Source organism: Canis lupus, chromosome 31, assembly GCF_003254725.2.
Source record: "Canis lupus dingo isolate Sandy chromosome 31, ASM325472v2, whole genome shotgun sequence".
NCBI classification, from domain to species: domain Eukaryota; kingdom Metazoa; phylum Chordata; class Mammalia; order Carnivora; family Canidae; genus Canis; species Canis lupus.
The window spans coordinates 21,396,013-21,413,885 of NC_064273.1; the positions used below are offsets into that span (position 1 = coordinate 21,396,013).

Consider the following 17,873-nt stretch of genomic DNA (forward strand, 5'->3'; position numbering starts at 1 on the left):
TGTGTCAGGCTCTAGGCTACAAGCTAGGCTTGTAGCTCAAGTTCAGCAGCAAAGGGCTCTGAACACCTCAAGTGGTTCAGCAGCCTCTGACTTCACAGCTTCAAGGGTCTTGTGAAGCTAACTCTAAAATCTACCAGGAGGATGGGGCAGCATTTGATTTAGACCATGCAATTTATCCTTTAAACACCAGCAGTCCACTCAGGTTTGGAAATAGTGCTTGTCAGGACAGCCATGAGCTATGGCCCCCAGTGAATCATGGGATAAGTAGAGAAAGTTCTATCCCACTAGTCATGTGGACTGTTTCAAGTGGAGAAACAATAAAGGGTATATGGCAAAAATAGCCTCAAAAAACAAATGCACCTAATCAGTTAGGCCAAAAGCAAACTACCTCACATCCAAAGACATCATCCTTGAAAACTCTGTAGAATGGCTCTGGTCCCACAATCCAGCAATAAGTGACTCGGTTGGCGTAGTAATAACAAAGCCTTAAATTTGTAGAATGTTCATGGCAGCTCCTTTTCCCAAGACTCATTTGACTCCCTTTCCTTGAGATGACATTTAAACAATTCAGCTTTTCTTAAACTTCCAAATTCATGATTTTCTGCTTAATTCTCAATCCCACTTGAAATTTTAAAAAAATATAACAACCAAATAAATGGACATCTTACGGTAATCTCAAGAGTTACCATTAACTTGTCCCAGAAGACAAGATTGGCAATAATTTGCTTTGTACCAGATTTTACTTCAACAAAACAAGACCATAAGCAGTTACATTTACTATACAAGCACAAAAAATTTCATATGACCTTTTGAAAATTACAGTTATGCTAATCAGTGATGCCATAGTGGAGCAAAGAGGATCTCCTCTGTGTATTCCTTTCAGAGACAAGGTTTATTTATTCGCATCTAAAAATTCAAAGGGTTGATTTCAAGCTGTCCTATATTTTGGTCCAATATTCTTTTCAACATCTCTGTGATGTTTGAAAACAATAAATATGTTGTGTTAAGTATCCTATGTTGAAGGACACTAAGAAACAGATTAAGAGTTGCTAAAATCTTGGAAGACAATCATACTACAAAATCAGTCAGCTACTCGGTTAGAGAGTGGTGTTCTCCAGGCACATATTTAGAGCCCTCAACATGATGAGTGATTAGAATAGAATTTTGGGCAACATTATATCCTACCATTGAGTATTAAACATCTATTCGCCGGGAGCTTAACTGGGAAATAGCTTGCACCAAAACACAACACCGGTAAGTAGAATAGGGTTGAAAGTTTAGGAAGCAAAAATAAGTAAAATGGAATAATTATAGAGATAAAATGCTTTATCTCCCACTGCCAACCAAAAACAAATTTATAAATTGTGAGAGTAAATGTCAAGGCAGGAAATTCTGATAGTTAAGGTAGTGTTTATCTCCCCTTCTGCACATAACTTTTCATCAAACAAAGAGTGGTGGATGTGAATAAGAAATGTGTACTGTATAGGAGGAGAGGGGTTGCTCCCTGAGGAATTACACACAGAAAGAAACTGTGAAAATAACCATTGTGAATCTCTAAAACATACTCATTTTCCATTTTTCTCTTTCCATTCCCACTGTCTCCCACTTCCATCCCTCCTGCCAACATCTTTATCACCTTTTGTTTTCATTTCGTGTAACAAAAGCCAGGGAAGAACAGTGCAAAGGACTACAGAAATGCAAAAATGTCCATTTTTGACCAGCAGTGACATCACTCTTCACATTCCAACTGAATCTGACTCCGAAGGCAGAAAAGGGGGATAAATGAGCTTAATTGAAATATAAAATGAGGAGACAATATAAACTGTACCCTTCTCTTATCCACGGGAGCTGAATTTGCATATTTTTTTGTATTTTTTAATCAAAAGAGCTAGCATTTTGGCAAACAAGCTGTTTCTGGTTTTGCCCAACCATCATGAAAAGCCGTGCAGAGCAGAATTTGCTTTCCATATAATATATGATAGATATAAAAATGTTTCAGTCCAGAAGCATATTTTGAAACTACTATTTTGTAGATTTACTTAAGCTAGAATTAAGAATTCTAAATTTCCTGTCTAACTCTGCTACAAAATTAACTCAGAATCTTCCACACTGCTAACCTATTCACTTGTTTAAAGGGTAATCATCCTTCAAAGCTTCACTAATGTTGCCGGGTCATAAACAAAGACATATATCTTTCCTGTCCATCTCTTACGAGGCAGAGTAACTCAGTGGTTCAGATCTCTCACATTGGCCTTAAGGACAGCTGTGTTTGCATTTTAGTCCTATGAGCTGTAGAGTCTTAGATACACTTATCCCTCAGGTTTTCATTTGTAAGATCAGGAACATTGTTATAAGGACATAAATATATACAGATTCATTTTAAAATAGTGAATTGTTTCTATAAGCCAAGAGTGGTTCTAACTACTAGAAAATATAGTGATCAAAAAAATACACAAGTCTTTGCCTACAAACTCAAACAAAAACATAAACAAGGGAATCATCATGATATTATATGTGTTATGAGTGAAATAAAGGGAATGATGTATAAGAGTGACTCCTGAGGGGCACATTGTAGATGGCCTGGTCAGAGAAGGAATCTACAAGGAGGTGACAATTGAGACCTGATATAAATGAATTGAGGAACCTAAGTTCAGACTCTAGAGGAGAGCATTCCAAGCATGTGGATCAGCAGGTACAAAGGCTCCCAGGCTTGAGGGAGCTTGAATTTTAGAAAGAATTCAAAGGCCAGAACAAAGTCTTCGAGGAAACAAATTGTAGGTGAAGTTACCCGAGGGCTTGACATGGGCGATAGAGACCGGGCTGGATAAAAATTGTGCTTACAGACTAAGCAGTTTGCCTTCCAATTTCCTCTTCGAGTCCCCCTTCACTTTTCTCCATTCTGCTTTGTGCCTAGGAGGCTGCCTTCTACTCCAAAAAAGGATCCTTTTCAGTTGGGCTAGGTCAGTATAGGGCACTAGCAGGCAGGGAGAAGGGTAGGGGAGAAAGGGTAGAGGTGTTTATTTTCCCAGCTGCGCCCTCCTGTTAAGTACCTAATGGTTAACTGTACTCTTCTATAAAAGCCACAATGGAGTAAGGATTTGGAGTTTAATTCTAAAACATATGATGCTTGGACAATGACACAGTGAACATGGTAACACTTTGTATAGGCTAATCTTCATTATGATTACCCTCTTTAGACAGAATGGCTTCCTCAATACATTTGAATATTGCATTGAGAGTATCAGAGTTGCAATGAATCGTCCTCTCTTTCACCCTTTTGGCCAGTGTCCAATAGTGGTCAGGCCAAGAGGTAGATTGGTGACAATGAGACAGGACAACTTGAATGTGTTCAAATAGAATGCTTGATTCTCTGCTTCATCCTCTCCACGTGAAAATGCAGAATGACTTATCCTGAATATATGAGTGATACTAACCAGGGCACTCTGAATAAGTTAAGAAAAGGTGAAATTCCTATGAAAAATATGAAACGATCAAGGGAACATAACAGTGTAAAATTAGGTTTGGTCTCTGAAGTAACCTCTTGATAAAGTATATAAACAGAAAGGAGGCAACAATTAACTGAAAAACGAAGTGTTTACCAAAAAAAAAAAAAAAAGACAAATAGGATGGTTAAATTTATTGCACCAAAATCATTGCTTGCCATAGAGCATTAAATTCTTGTTTCTTTGCCTAAAAAGGAGATATACTGAAAATTTGTAAAATAAAACATCAAATCTGAGTATATACTGTACATTTGATAAAACCATGACATTTCTCCCAAAACTACTTAGCTGCAGTTTCCGGTATTTTCATTGTAAGATAGAAATAGGGAGACATTTAATCAACGTTCAGGTTTTGTATCAACAAAGATTACACGTGTATATTATTCTCCAAGGTTCTAGCAATTCTTTCTCCTAGAATTGCTTCCAAAATTATAAATTTTATGTTTACATGGACAAACTGCAGTGAAGGTTTGAGCTATAATCTGATGATCTTGATCAGTAGAAGCAATCAGTATTGAGGTACTTATTTCAAGCCTCACTCTTCATTTCACAAAAGTTTTGGTCACTGGATTTTAGTTATTTTGCTGATCATCGCATCAAAATCAACAGCTGATGAAATGGAAGCTTATCAACTTCCCTTGGAATTAGCCACAAGTGGGGAAACTTTAATAATGTTCACCAAATAGGAGGATATGGTCTGAAAGAAATACGATGCAAAATGTAATGCTTAAAATTATGTAGTAGGATTGAACTGTGTTGAATTTTTACAAAGTTCCCAAATTCAAGCCTGATTGTTCTTTCTACTTACCTTAAGGGAAGAATATTTCTGTATGTAAAATAAAGGTTTCTTTTGGCAATGAATTCAGTGAAGCCAGTGAGCAAGGTCATTGGACTCTTATGTTAAATGCTAAGCATCAGAAGAGATCTTCCAGAGGAAGAAGTGTAGCTGATTTAAACAGTGTTGGAAAATAGATAAGATTTAAATTATATTGTCCATCCAAAGGCTCAAGGATATGTAAGATACAAACTTTCCAATAAATCATTTTGTCTTTATTCAACTGTAATGAATGCTGATTAAAGTTATGGAGAATAAAAAATATTTCTCATCTCTACCAAAAGGTTAAAATAACCCCTATTTATAAAATTTCCTTCTTTTCCCTAATAACTGGTTGTCCTTGACTCTCAGTCTTATAATTTTCTCATTCTTTATGTATCCATTTATTTAACGAAATAAATAGGTACCATGTCCACTAAGTGCTAGAAATAATTCTAAACAAAAACAATATGATCATTTATTAAACAAACATGATCTTGCCATGAAGAATGTTAGTAACCTCTAACTATAAGGTCCTAATTTATTTTTTTAAGGTCCTAATTTAATATTGACCAGCTAGACAACACAATCATTATTTACAGTTACACCAGGATTCTGCAGTAAAGATGAAGCAAAAACAAAAAACATGAAGCTTTGCCCTTGCTATACTATCATCTACCTGGTATCTCTACTAAATGTAGAGAAGACGGTTAAAAACAAAAAGAACAGACTAGCCACGATATTAATATCAGATTTGACCTATTGTAAAATCTGTCTTACCTGGAAGGGTAAATCAATGGCAGCACTGCAGGGAGGGAGGCTTCATTTATATAAAAGAAATTTGACAAGAGAATTTTTTCTGAGCAAGGGCAGGAGTATACATGCACTGCTTGCTGCATTGCTTGCAGCAGGTAAACTTCCATCATGTCTCTTCTAAAATGTATGAAATGTAAACCCTTTTCATTCTTTTCTAATCACTTTCTAAAGTGCTTGCATACCCTAACTTTTAAAAATCTACTTCATTTCCTTTCAAGGCACTTCTCACACTTAGGGTTAATTTTTTAGCAAATGACAATCCTTAACGACCCACTTTCTAAATGGGAAGTTTAGAAAAAAAAATTAAAACTCACAACAAATCCTCAAAGTACAAAAGCAATGACACTTCTAAAGTAAGCTCCCATTCAGCTCCAGGGTATCTTTAATACTCACAGATCTCGTCCGCGTGTGGACTTAACAACTGTGCTTTAATCTGCTTAAGATCTGGTACTCATATCTTCCACTATTCCTTTTGATAAGACGAAATAAGCTTATGGAGCCTGTGCTGTCCCTGAGATTGTAAATTAAGGAGCTACTTAATCAAAAGAAGAAGAAAAAGGAAAGATATGACATTGGCAATGGTTTTAAATAGCAAGTCTGGACCCTGCTCTAAGTCAGAGATTATCCAAAAAGAAATAAAAAAAAACGTTCACCTCTCTGTTCCATGGATGGACACTAGGAGATGGACAATCCATGAGAATAAAAGAGGCAGCTATTCCTCCAAGCTGGGTCCAGCCAGGCAACCCAGGGAGCCTTCAGGCACAGCCCCTGCCCTCCCTTAGACCCATTTATTCCTCTCACATTAGTGCCTACATCTCGTCTTTGATTATCGCCTCTTTCATTCTCATAGGATTTCCAATCAGATTAATATCTGTTGAGTGACTATATTTTATATACTGGAAAATATTCTCATTGGTGAAAACCAAAATCACATTATTTACATCAAAGCACATATGACAGTTATTATAAATATAAGTGTACTTTTAAAATAAACTAACATTTTAACAAATCAATATTTTATTTTTAAAATTATACATTTTTAAAAATCATATTAATAGTCGTATTTAAAATAATTGAGTCACATTATAACCAAAGCATCATAATCCCTTAAAATGTGTTGTTCAAAATCTCTTATTGTTCTGTGCATCCTACCCAACTTAAAAATGTTATCAGAAAAGCAAGTTTTATCAGTTCCTTTATAACATATGGAGTTTTCTATGGTAACTGAATAGGGGCATTGGGCTGTTTCTGATAATGCCCACATCTGTGCCAATCAGGGCTTTGAAAAAGTCATGTCAGCTTCTTGGTGCAAATGAATAATCCCCTTTAACAGATAGCACAAGTGATTTGAATATAGCACATTCTATTGGTTATAACTGAAGACGATTTGTTATCAGGCAATAGGTGTGGCTATTAGAAACTCTACACATATTCTTTTTTTTATTTTTTTTAATTGGAGTTCAATTTGCCGACTCTACACATACTCCAATTCACTTTCCTTGTTTTACACATATGTGCAGAGACGCTGAAATGAATTTTTATTTTAAGACTCTAAGGGGTTTTGTTGTTGTTGTTGTTATTGTTGTGTTTTGCTTTGTTGTATGTCACTTACCTAGTATTTTCTAAATTTCCACCAAATGCCCAGGATTTGCTGTACTGTCCAATAGGGTAGCTACCAGCCACATGTGGCCATTTAAATTTAAATTTATATTGATTAAAGTGCCTATTAGCCACATGTGGCCTACTTTACTGGGGAACAGATTTAGAATGCTGCCATCATCATAGCTAGTTCTATTGGACAAAACTGCTCCACATTCTTGCTGCTCAAAATGTGATCTGAAATTCAGTAACATCCACCTAACCCAGGTGCATGCTAAAATCTTGTTGATATTGTTAAAACAATATATGGGCTGGTTTGTATTCACATTGAAGTTTTATTTTTTTTTAATTTTTTTTTAATTTTTTAATTTTTATTTATGATAGTCACAGAGAGAGAGAGAGAGAGAGAGAGAGGCAGAGACACAGGCAGAGGGAGAAGCAGGCTCCATGCACTGGGAGCCCGATGTGGGATTCGATCCCGGGTCTCCAGGATCGCGCCCTGGGCCAAAGGCAGGCGCCAAACCGCTGCGCCACCCAGGGATCCCCACATTGAAGTTTTAGACATGATGCTTTCATCTGGGGATCTTGTTAAAATGCAGATTCCAATTCAGAAAATCTGGAGTTGGGCCCAAGATACTGCATTTCTCACAAGCTCCTCGGTGACATCAATGCTTTTAGTCCGTGGACCATGCTTTGAGTAGCAAGGACCTGGAAGAAATGAAAATAATGTAATGATAGACTTTTAACCTCAGAGAATATACCTTCTTTGAAAAAGATAAGATTTCAACATATTAGCCATTGATACAATACAGAATTGGGATGAGATTATTGATTTGGAAGAGAAGAGTATGAAAGTACCTTTATGGGTAGTGGCCAAACCTTGCAATGATTATTACCATTGTGATAATCATAAGTGAGCACAGACAATAAGAAAGAGGCACAAGGGCAGCTCAGGGGGCTCAGCAGTTTAGCTCCGCCTTCAGCCCAGGGTGAGATCCTGGAGACCCGAGATTGAGTCCCACGTCCCGCTCCCTGCATGGAGCCTGCTTCTCCCTCTGCCTGTGTCTCTGCCTCTCTCTCTCTCTCTCTCTCTGTCTCTCATGAATAAATAAATAAAATCTGAAAGAAAGAAAGAAAGAAAGAAAGAAAGAAAGAAAGAAAGAAAGAAAGAAGCACAAAAAATATGGTGAACACTCAGTCTGTGAAAATAGAGCAGCTCTATGAGCAATAAATGAGGGGACAGAACAAGGAAAAAAGTCAAAGGTCTTGTATTACGAAACCTCCACAATTCAGATTGACAAGAGTGGTAGAGTACTGCAAAATTTCAAAAAGTAAAGAAGAGTTAACACAGTTGGTAGATAACTATTTACAAAGAATAAAATCTCAAACTAGCATTTTAAGCTTGAAACTCTATTGCTTTACAACAAAATAAAAGGATACAAAGGCAAAATATATTGATACTTTCCAGGAACCTTATCCCTGTTTTGTAGAGAAAACAGAGATAAGCAAGGAAATCTCTCCCAGCTACCAGATTTTTTTTTTTTTGAAAAACCATCCAAATAATGTGCTGCCACAACTAATATCCATAGCCACCATCCTAAGAAAAGTGCAGAAATCTCTGGTGGTTTGCAAAATTTTCTTATACAAAACTCCACTCTATTGAATGTACTTAGGGGTTTAGATTAAAACTACTTCACTCCTGAGGAACATATATGAAAAACAACTAGATCAAACTAGAATATGGAGGAAGGGAAGACATTAAGGTGGAAGATATTTCTGAAGTTCATCTTCATAAATACAGTAAGTGCAAAGATAAGATCATTCTGTTTCCTAAAATACTTCTACTATGTTGGGATGCTTCTCAAACAGCAGGCTGGACACCTGAGAGAAGATGTGGCTCTAGTATGACATCATGGTCATGATTATCATCACCATTATCACCACCACCATAATCATCACCATCACTTATTCTGTTCCAGAATATGTGCTAATTCTCTGTTGTGGATTACTTCATGGCACTGAAGGAAGAACAGATGGAGGAATTGTTCCATCTCTATTTTCATTCCAAGCACCAAATACATTAAAGCCTTTATATAAACAAAAAAAGTAAATATTTAAGAGACCAAATTGGAACCTTGCTTTGTTTTTGCTCATTGAATAGAGTAAAACCCAATAATGAATCTGGCTTCCATTGTGATTTGACTTGTAATGAAACAGAATGGACTGTAAATATTAACGTCATCATCTCTCATCATCATCCATTGCCCATACTAGAAAAAAAAAAAATACCCTACCTCAGAATTATTTCAAGGTATGAAATACTTGATCCCCTCCAGGTGATTTTAGTTAATGCTATCCGCAAGATAATTCAAAGAATTAATCACATGTTAGAATAAATTAAAATACTCCTTTGTTGGAGACACTTCTTTGACAACCTCTTACTCTTGTGGAGAAAGTTTGTTTTGTCAACAATATTATTGAATTATTGTACTTTAAAAAGTCTTTGGGACTTTTTTCCCAATAACGTCATCCTCCTCTTATGTAATGGGCTTAAAGCAATTAAATAGCAACACTATGATTCTGCTTACTAGGCTAATCTCATCACCAATAGCAGAAGCTTCTTTGAAGTAGAGCTTTGTGTAAGGAGCAGAAGAAAAAAAAAATGTAGGAATGACAGTCTTCCAGGCAATAATCATCCAGAAGATGGTTTTTCTTTTCTTTCCTGGAAGCACAAAGAGTTATACAATCCAGCTATCACCAGAGATAGAAGTTACTTCAGGGAATTCATGAAGAAATCCTTTAATTCTGCTCTGCACCAACGTGTGCAGTAGCAATGGTCAGGGAAATAGTAAGACAGAGAGTTCTGGATACGGGGGATAGATCCCATGTAAGCAAAGAAGAAAGAATCCATTTTAATGATGGCTTCAAAAATAAGAGACAAAACACTGACAATCAGATCTAGTTGTGGTCTCAGAAAATGACCAACCAGGATGGGGCTCAGAAGTGAGTATTGTGGAACAGAAACAGAAAGACTCAGACCCAAACACTATCAAGAAGGAGTTTAGGACAAAGAGAGAGACAAAATAACTGCCCTATTTCATAACTCTTCCACCCCTCAGATTCTCAATGGAATAACCAAAGAAATGAAAGGAAAACATAAGTATAAATATATATTATCAAGCACATTTAAATAAGAAAAAAAGGTGATGTACACAGGCCAGAAGCCTCAGGAATCTCCACTACATGAACTTTTGTCAGGACCATATGAAAATGTGAGCTAAACTGAGGGATAATAAATGAAAAGGTGCAGTCAGCTTGGGGAGTAAGGAGATGGGCACCCAACTAGAACCCTAATTTAGAATGATGGGTTGGGAACTAAGTGGCAAGTCCCAACCTCAAAAGAGACTTGGAAAATATAATAAATGTTGGCACTGAAAACAGCATGCCACAGCAATCCTCTCAAACTTGTATTTGATGCAGAGAAATGGGTCATGGAAGTACTACTATGTGGAGGCAAAAAGAGCTTGATGTTGCTGGTATTCATTTTGGACAACCACTGCTAACCGCCGAAAACCCTCCTCTTCTCTCTCTATGTCTCTGCCTCTCTCTTCGTGTCTTTCATGAATAAATAAATAAATCTCTAAAAAAATTAAATGATATATTAGGGTATGGGGAAGATATAGTCATTGGAGATAAAAGAAAAAAGCTTTTCTCAAAATTCATAGGTAAAATCTTCAGAAATAAATACTTTGGGAAGCAAAGACTAGTAGATTCACTCCACAGCTGCATTGCAGTAATTACTGTAGTTATTTGTAAATCTTTATCTTACACTATGACTAAGTATACAGTCTAATATAGTGAGTATATTTCATTCCACAGTGTTGGTTTAGCCATTCTTGATAAATCTGCCATGGTCAATGTTGGCAGTCCACTCAAGATTCATTCCTTTATTCCCACACAGCACCTGTGGTCAGGAAGAAGCTGACTACCTCCACCTCCAGCTCAGTGTCAGAAATGGATCCTTTTTAAGTTGATTTATTTAAATAGACTCTATATCCAAATAATTTCATGACCCCAAGATCAAGAGCCACACGCTCTTCCAATTGAGCCAGGCAGGCACCCCCTAGATTGGATCCTTTTTTGGTTTAAGTTAAACAGTTCTCTCCATCCTCCCAGCCTCAAATAATATTCCTAAATGGTCAAATTCAAGGTAGGCTGACAGACTCTTGCTGGAAGAGTGGAACGCAGTGCTCAGCACCTTCCTCAATATTGTCATTTCTTGTCCCCGAACTACAAAATGTTTTTTAGTAATGGCACCAGTAGATAAACAGAGCCAAGAAAAAGGCAAAGAAAGGGAAGTCAGAGCCACTGGATTGCTAAAGTCCTGGACTTCCAATTATAGGCGATAATAAACTTTCTCAACCTTTGAGCCACTTTAAAATGAGGGGTTTTTTTTAATTGTTCTTGAAAGCATCCTAATTGATACAAACTCCTTTTGTTGCCTTTTTAAAGGTTTCAAGAAACTCTTGATCATGTTGGATCCAATCAACATTGATTCCATCAGTCTGGTACCCCAATGGGTAAAGCAATGTACATCTATCAATTGTGTGCCATAGGCAATGATTTAAGATTTGCTTAGGCTTCAAGTTTCCCAATATATTAAAATTTCCTAGCTATATAATCTAGGAATGCCATCAAGACTTTATAACTTCCCAAGACCCTCCACTGTATACACATCAGAACACTGTTTTTATATGGAAGACAAATCCTGGAAAATAAACTACTTAAAACCAAGAGGTTTTTTTTGAACAATAAGATTTAGTAGGAATAAACATAATTAAAGTTGATCTTGAAAAGCTAAGAGTAAAGGGGCACCTGGGTGGCTCAGTGACTGAGCATCTGCCTTTGGCCCAGGTCATGATTCTTTGGCTCAGGTCATGATCCCAGGATCCTGGAATGGAGTCCCACATCAGGTTTCCCACAGGGAGCCTGCTTCTCCCTCTGCCTGTGTCTCTGCCTCTTTCTCTGTGTCTCTCATGAATAAATAAAGTCCTTAAAAAGAAGCCAAAAGTAAAAGTAAAAAATGAATTTATATATTGAAGGAGGAAGCTAAACAAAATGCTTTTTGTAGCTTTCCCTATTTTTCAAACAGTTTACTCATGAAAGTGAAGGTCCATGTCTACTTGAATGTTAAATATGATGCTATTTTTGGTTTTCACTGTATCAAGAACCACATTCCTCAGCACTGAGAGAATAATTTCAGAAAAGGCTTTTTAGATCACTTTCTCTAAAGCAGGTTTAACTGAGTGGCACACCCACACTTGGCCATTAAATGCAAAGCAAACTACTTTACCAGACTCTGTGTTTCTCCATCCTATCCATCCTGGAATTGGCAACCTCCCACCTACTTAGCAATTGTTCCCAAGACAGTTGGTTTTGCAAAATCATTCCCACCCAGAGAAGTACCCCTAACTGAAACTGTCCCTTCTACTCTCTAGTTCCCTTCATTGGGGAGAATTGGAAAAGGAGCAGATCATATTGTGAGGAAGATATGGGACACATGTCACAAAGAGGAAATGACATTGGAGCAGAATAAGAAAAATCTGAATTGTAGCCCTCGGTATCCCTATGTTGTTCTCTCAAAATAAGCTACAGAATTTCCCTAAGCTTCAAATTAGTCTCATATGCAAGCTTGTTTTAAGAGTCATATGCAGCAAAATGTTAAGAAGTTTTTGGTATAATATTTATTTCTGCTCCAGGTAAGGGACTTCCAATTCCTGACTTCTAGTGTTTGAAACATTTGATTTATGGCTATTTTTTTTTTCCTTTTCGTGGTCTCACTATTTTTCTCTTGAACTGTTGCCTACTTTGTCAAGTAATTAGCATAGGGATGATTCTAAGTGTGGAAATGACTCACCAAAAGACTTTTGAAAAATGTACTCTGCTCCATAGACTGTGGTGAATGTAAGTACAGGAATTAGCATCGGATAGTCTCTGGAGGACGTTCCCAGCCTAATAAATCCATGATTCATGAAGGGAAAAGTCTCCGAACCTTGGAAATGGGTTCTGAATTATATATCCCCAAGAGCTGAGGAACTTGGCAGTGCTGTAGGTATCCCAGAATGAGTACTCTTGTGTACATTCCAAACCGTTATGGTCACTCTCAGGCTCCTTCATCATAACCAGGGATTTGCAAAGATGGTATGAATGTGGTCAAATGTGTATGACTGTTTCCTAAAACATCTGATGTTCAGCATATAAGTTCTTCAGGCGGAAGCCTCAAATGTATTACGTGTGTTACAAAGGAAGACAACTCTTCATAAACACAATCTGCTTTCTGCCATTTTTGAGTTTTTAACAAGAGCCTTTACAATGCAGGGGTGTGGAGAACTGACAGATTTTGCACATTTTAGTGCTTTTCCACAATGTTTGCTCTGTTCAGCAGAATATAAGCTTTCAGATTTAAAATATGTTCTCTAGCTTATCCCACTGTGCAAATCAGTACATTAAGCAAGCCTAGCAGAAAACCATAAGCAGGCAGACAGAAAAGCTGCAAGAGGCTTTCCTATCAAATGTGATGGGAAATAAGATTTAAATATCGGTTTGCCCACCAGCGTATGAACCAGAAATCACAATCCAGAAACAAACAAACAAACAAACAAACAAAAAAAGATACCAAGCAAGGTCAACAGAGATACACAGTAGATTGTGAAATGGGGAAGAAAAAAAAACCCCACTTAAAATAATGCAAACTAAAACAAACTGCCTTAAGCATATTTCATTAAGAATCCTATAAGTATTAAAATACATTGTTAATGCAGTATAAACTCCTGCAATAAAGAAACCCATACAGGGTCTCTATCTCTTGCTCCCATGATAGTCCAGGCAGGTGTTTCTGGCTGGCAGGCAGCTCTCTTCCACTCAGGGACCCAGAGCTCCAAGATCCTTCCATCCAGGATCCTGACATCACTGTCCACATCCTATAGGCTATCCCGTCATGTCCAAATGGCAGAAAGAAGGGGGCATGGGGGAAGCACATCTACTCAGAAAAAGACCTCAGCCTGGAGACACAGTCTTTTGTCTGTCATACCATTAAGAACTCAAGCAAAAGACCACACTGCCTATAGGGAGGCTGGGAAACATAGCCTTGCCAAGTGCTGAGAAGAAGAGGCGAAGGGATTTATTCGGTGCCCAACAAATTTACAGAAATAAGAGAGTACAATAGTCATCACACACCAACAACATTGCAACCAATTGGAATTGGAAAAATATTTTAACACACATCAGAAGGAAACTAAGTTAATTATTATACAAAGTAACAAAAGTATAAAGATAATTACAATCAATCATTTTTGCTGTCTTATTAAAATATGATTAGTTTGAGAACACAAGCAGTAACAAGTTTCAGGATGCTAATTTTGAGTCATCACCACCGAAATGTGGCATCGGTGTGAATTGAAACAAACCAGAGACTTAAGGGAAAATAGGGAAGAGAAAATGAATGGCTCAAGACCTGAATGCAAGTCCCTTTGTTAAAAATGTGAGATTAAGTGATAACCACCTCATATTCCAGTTTCTCTTCTTTAAAGAGATACTGAGGGCAGCCCGGGTGGCTCAGCGGTTTAGCGCTGCCTTCAGCCCAGAGCCTGATCCTGGAGCCCCGGGATCGAGTCCCATGTCAGGCTCCCTGCATGGAGCCTGCTTCTCCCTCTGCCTGTGTCTCTGCCTCTCTCTCCCTCTCTCTGTGTCTCTCACGAATAAATAAATAAAATCTTTAAAAAAATAAAAAATAAAAAAATAAAGAGACACTGACCTGGTTTCCTCCTAACCACTCATAAGATTTCTGTAATAAACATACTTAAATTGGGATAAAATAGAGGAAGTTGTGCGAGTTTTGTTTTATGTATATATAAAATTTGAAATTTATATAACTTTTGTTGCTGAATTAATATATGTGTAATTATAAAACTTAAAACCTAGAAATTTAGATAATGTAACAGTGAAATATATATTTTAATGAATCACATTTAAGAGTGTAGAAAACACTGTTTTTACTAAAAATTGTTTAAAATATTTAATAATCTATTCCATAAGAAAATAATTTACGATGATTTCATTTTTTAAATTTCATATTATTTTAATGAGAGCAAAGTGATCAATTTTGCCTGCTTCAACTCTTTGAGATTCAGTTTTTAAAGGTATTCTAAGCTTATTTTTATAGTGGTTTTAATGTACATCAAAACTGAAAAAGGTATTTCATAAAGCTACAATATGCAAACATGTACTTAGGGATGGATGATCCATGGCTAATGCTAATGGATATAATTCCATATTTCAATATCATAATGATTCTTCATTTTACTGATTTATTGTAAGATCTAATTAAAACATTTTAGAGGGGTGTTTTGTTTTATATTGATTTCTTAATGTCATAATTGGGTTTACAAAGCGTTTCTACTTGGACTAAGGGAAGCTAACAACCTGAAAATGTTATTGTTCACTTTACTGGCATTTTAGCATGACCTTGGGTCTACAGTTCGTTTGGGAGAATCTTTAAAGCTTGTCCATTTGGGGAGGATTCATTAAGTTAAAACTAGAAATTTCCACTTAAAAAGGCACAGAGTAATTACACTTTATTGAAATACACTGAAAACAAATGACCAAGTGGAAGCAATTCTGCGGAATCCTGTGTGCTCCTTGAGCTCAAATCCTTGAATAGCCTGATTTCCACCTATATGACCATATGGAGACACAAAAGTCACTCCCTCAAGTAATTATTTGTAAGCCTAATTCCTTTCTCACATATTATAAATAAAATTTAAAGTGTACCACAATAGGTTATTTTGCACCATCCTGTGTGTGTTCACCTTAACTTTGAGATATTGGCTGAAAACACTGTATTCCATTACCCAACGATTTTTTCTTTAATGTAGTTTCTGATTGCATGGGGCTGGGGTGAGGGTGGAGATTCTGCATTTCTAACGATAACTCCATGCTTTTAGTCCTTATACCTCAAGTTAAATTGCAAGAACTTAGAATACAGTTGATTTATAGATGACAAATATACTGGGCACACCTGTAGTGAACAAAGCCATAGCCTGAGACATGTCTACATAAACCTAAAAAGAAGAAACATCGAACAGGAAAAGAAGTAGCCAATCATTTTACCATAACTGATGTTTTCTTGAAAGGTAGCTCCATCCCCCCACTATCTAGAGCTCTGGACATGTTTTAGACAAAAATCTGGCCAGAGGCAAGATTTTGCATTCTCTCTAGAGTTGCTTAAGATTGTACGTAAGATCATTAGCAGTGGATAACACAAAGCTAGGACTATCGAAGAGTTTATAGCCTCCCTGGTCATATACATGCTGTCCTCTTTCTATCAGGGAAGTGATGATAAGATCCTGATCCAGACAGTGGCATTGAAAGGATTATACAAGATAATAAGGTCTGTCGTACCTCATGTTAGCTGTCCCTAAGAAATCCTCGGTGTGCTGCTGTGTTGAGGAAATTTCTCATTGCTTCCTCTTAAACTTAAGCTGACCAATAATCTCCAAACAGCCTCAGAAAAACTCTAAAATATTCTAGTATACGTTGGGATTAGACAACATGGTAGAAAAACGAAACAGATTCATTTCCAAGTACTACATAGTTAAAAACAAAACAGAAATTCAAAGTAACTGTTTTTCTATGCATTCACAAAGTACCCGCAACTCACTCTGAATTAGTGTGCTTGTTAAAAAATAGTCAGCCTTGTCAAAGGAACTCTTAGTGTTTACTCAAGAATATGAGAGGGGGAGAAAAAACTAGCCAATCACGAATAGGGCAATTTTATTTTAAAGGCGTGTATGATCCTGGAGAAGGGAGAATGAACCAAAATTGTGTGCTTAAAGGAGTCTTAAAACACAATAAAAACTTCTGATCTTATCCTTACCCCAAAAAAACTGCATTTTGAGATTCTGTATATATAGATAGTTAAAATCTAAGCATTCGATCAACTGAGTGTTTTGATAACTTTGCAACCCCAAACTTCTTAATAATGAGGCTTTTCAGATGATATTTTAATAAAATTCCAAATATGTTACTTTGGCTTTTATTATGGGAGAAAAAACTAGCCAAAAAAAACCCTCTTTCTAAAATAACTAAATATGTGTGCCATTTTCAAAAGAACTTTTAGTAACATATTCATCCCTGAGGTCTGTTTAAATGTTATAGAGCTTATACATGCATTTGCACATATGCATGCCCTTTTTTCTTGCAAAAAAAAATAATATACTTTTTAAAATAAAGCTATTCCCCAAAATGTTTCCTTTTTGATGTTACTAAAGAAACACTTGACTTTATTCCCGGAATAAATGTTAGCAGCACTGAAGATCCATTATTGTTAAAACATAATGAAGGGTGCCCCAAAAAAATTCCTGCTGAAATAAATCATGCCAAAATTTCAAGAACAAAGGAATAGAATGATCAGATTATGACAAAGCAATTTCTCTCCCTATTATAATATTGATAAAAAACTCTTAAGTATTTCCTCTTCCCAGTATATCATAAAAGTGAAAAATAATCTGTTGTAGCTTCTTAAATGTTTATTTCAACAGGGGAAAAAGAAAGAACATCTTTTGAACACATAATATGTACTGGACACTGTGCAAACGTCTAAGGTACATATCTCATGTGATACTTTCAAAAAATGTAGAATAAAGGTAGAATTATGTCCATTTTATGGAATAAAAAATAAGGTTCAAAAAAATTAAGTCCTCCTGTCTGACCAGTGTCAGAAAGCTAGTGAGTTGCAGGCTAATTATCTCAATGGCGAGCCCATGCTTGCACTGGTAAAGCAAGACTGGATGTGTTGGGTCTCTGGGCAAAAAGCATCAGCCTGCCCTTAGCAATCACACTTTTGCAGTTCTGTGCAACCAAGCAGTACAAAAGTATGGGCATGAGGGCACATCAGCTGCCCGTTCTGACCCTCTGCTCTCCATAATTTCTGAGTACATGCATACACAAACACAAAAGACCTGACATTGGAAAGAAAAAAAGTAAAATTGTTTGAAATAGGATGAAACATAAAACAATACATGAAATTGCCAGCTTATATTATGAAACGATAGTCACACTTGAATTTGTGCTGTGACAGTATA

The 17,873-nt window shown here is 36.6% G+C and overlaps 1 long non-coding RNA gene across 1 annotated transcript in view; it reads right to left on the reverse strand.

Annotated features, from left to right (window-relative positions):
- Positions 1-7,117: 7,117 nt before the first annotated feature.
- The window catches only part of LOC118353035 (uncharacterized), a 43,110-nt gene continuing 32,354 nt past the window's right edge, over positions 7,118-17,873 (reverse strand). The window contains exon 3 of the long non-coding RNA XR_004811163.2: positions 7,118-7,440. This is a non-coding gene — a long non-coding RNA (uncharacterized LOC118353035). The remainder of the gene's footprint in view (positions 7,441-17,873) is intronic.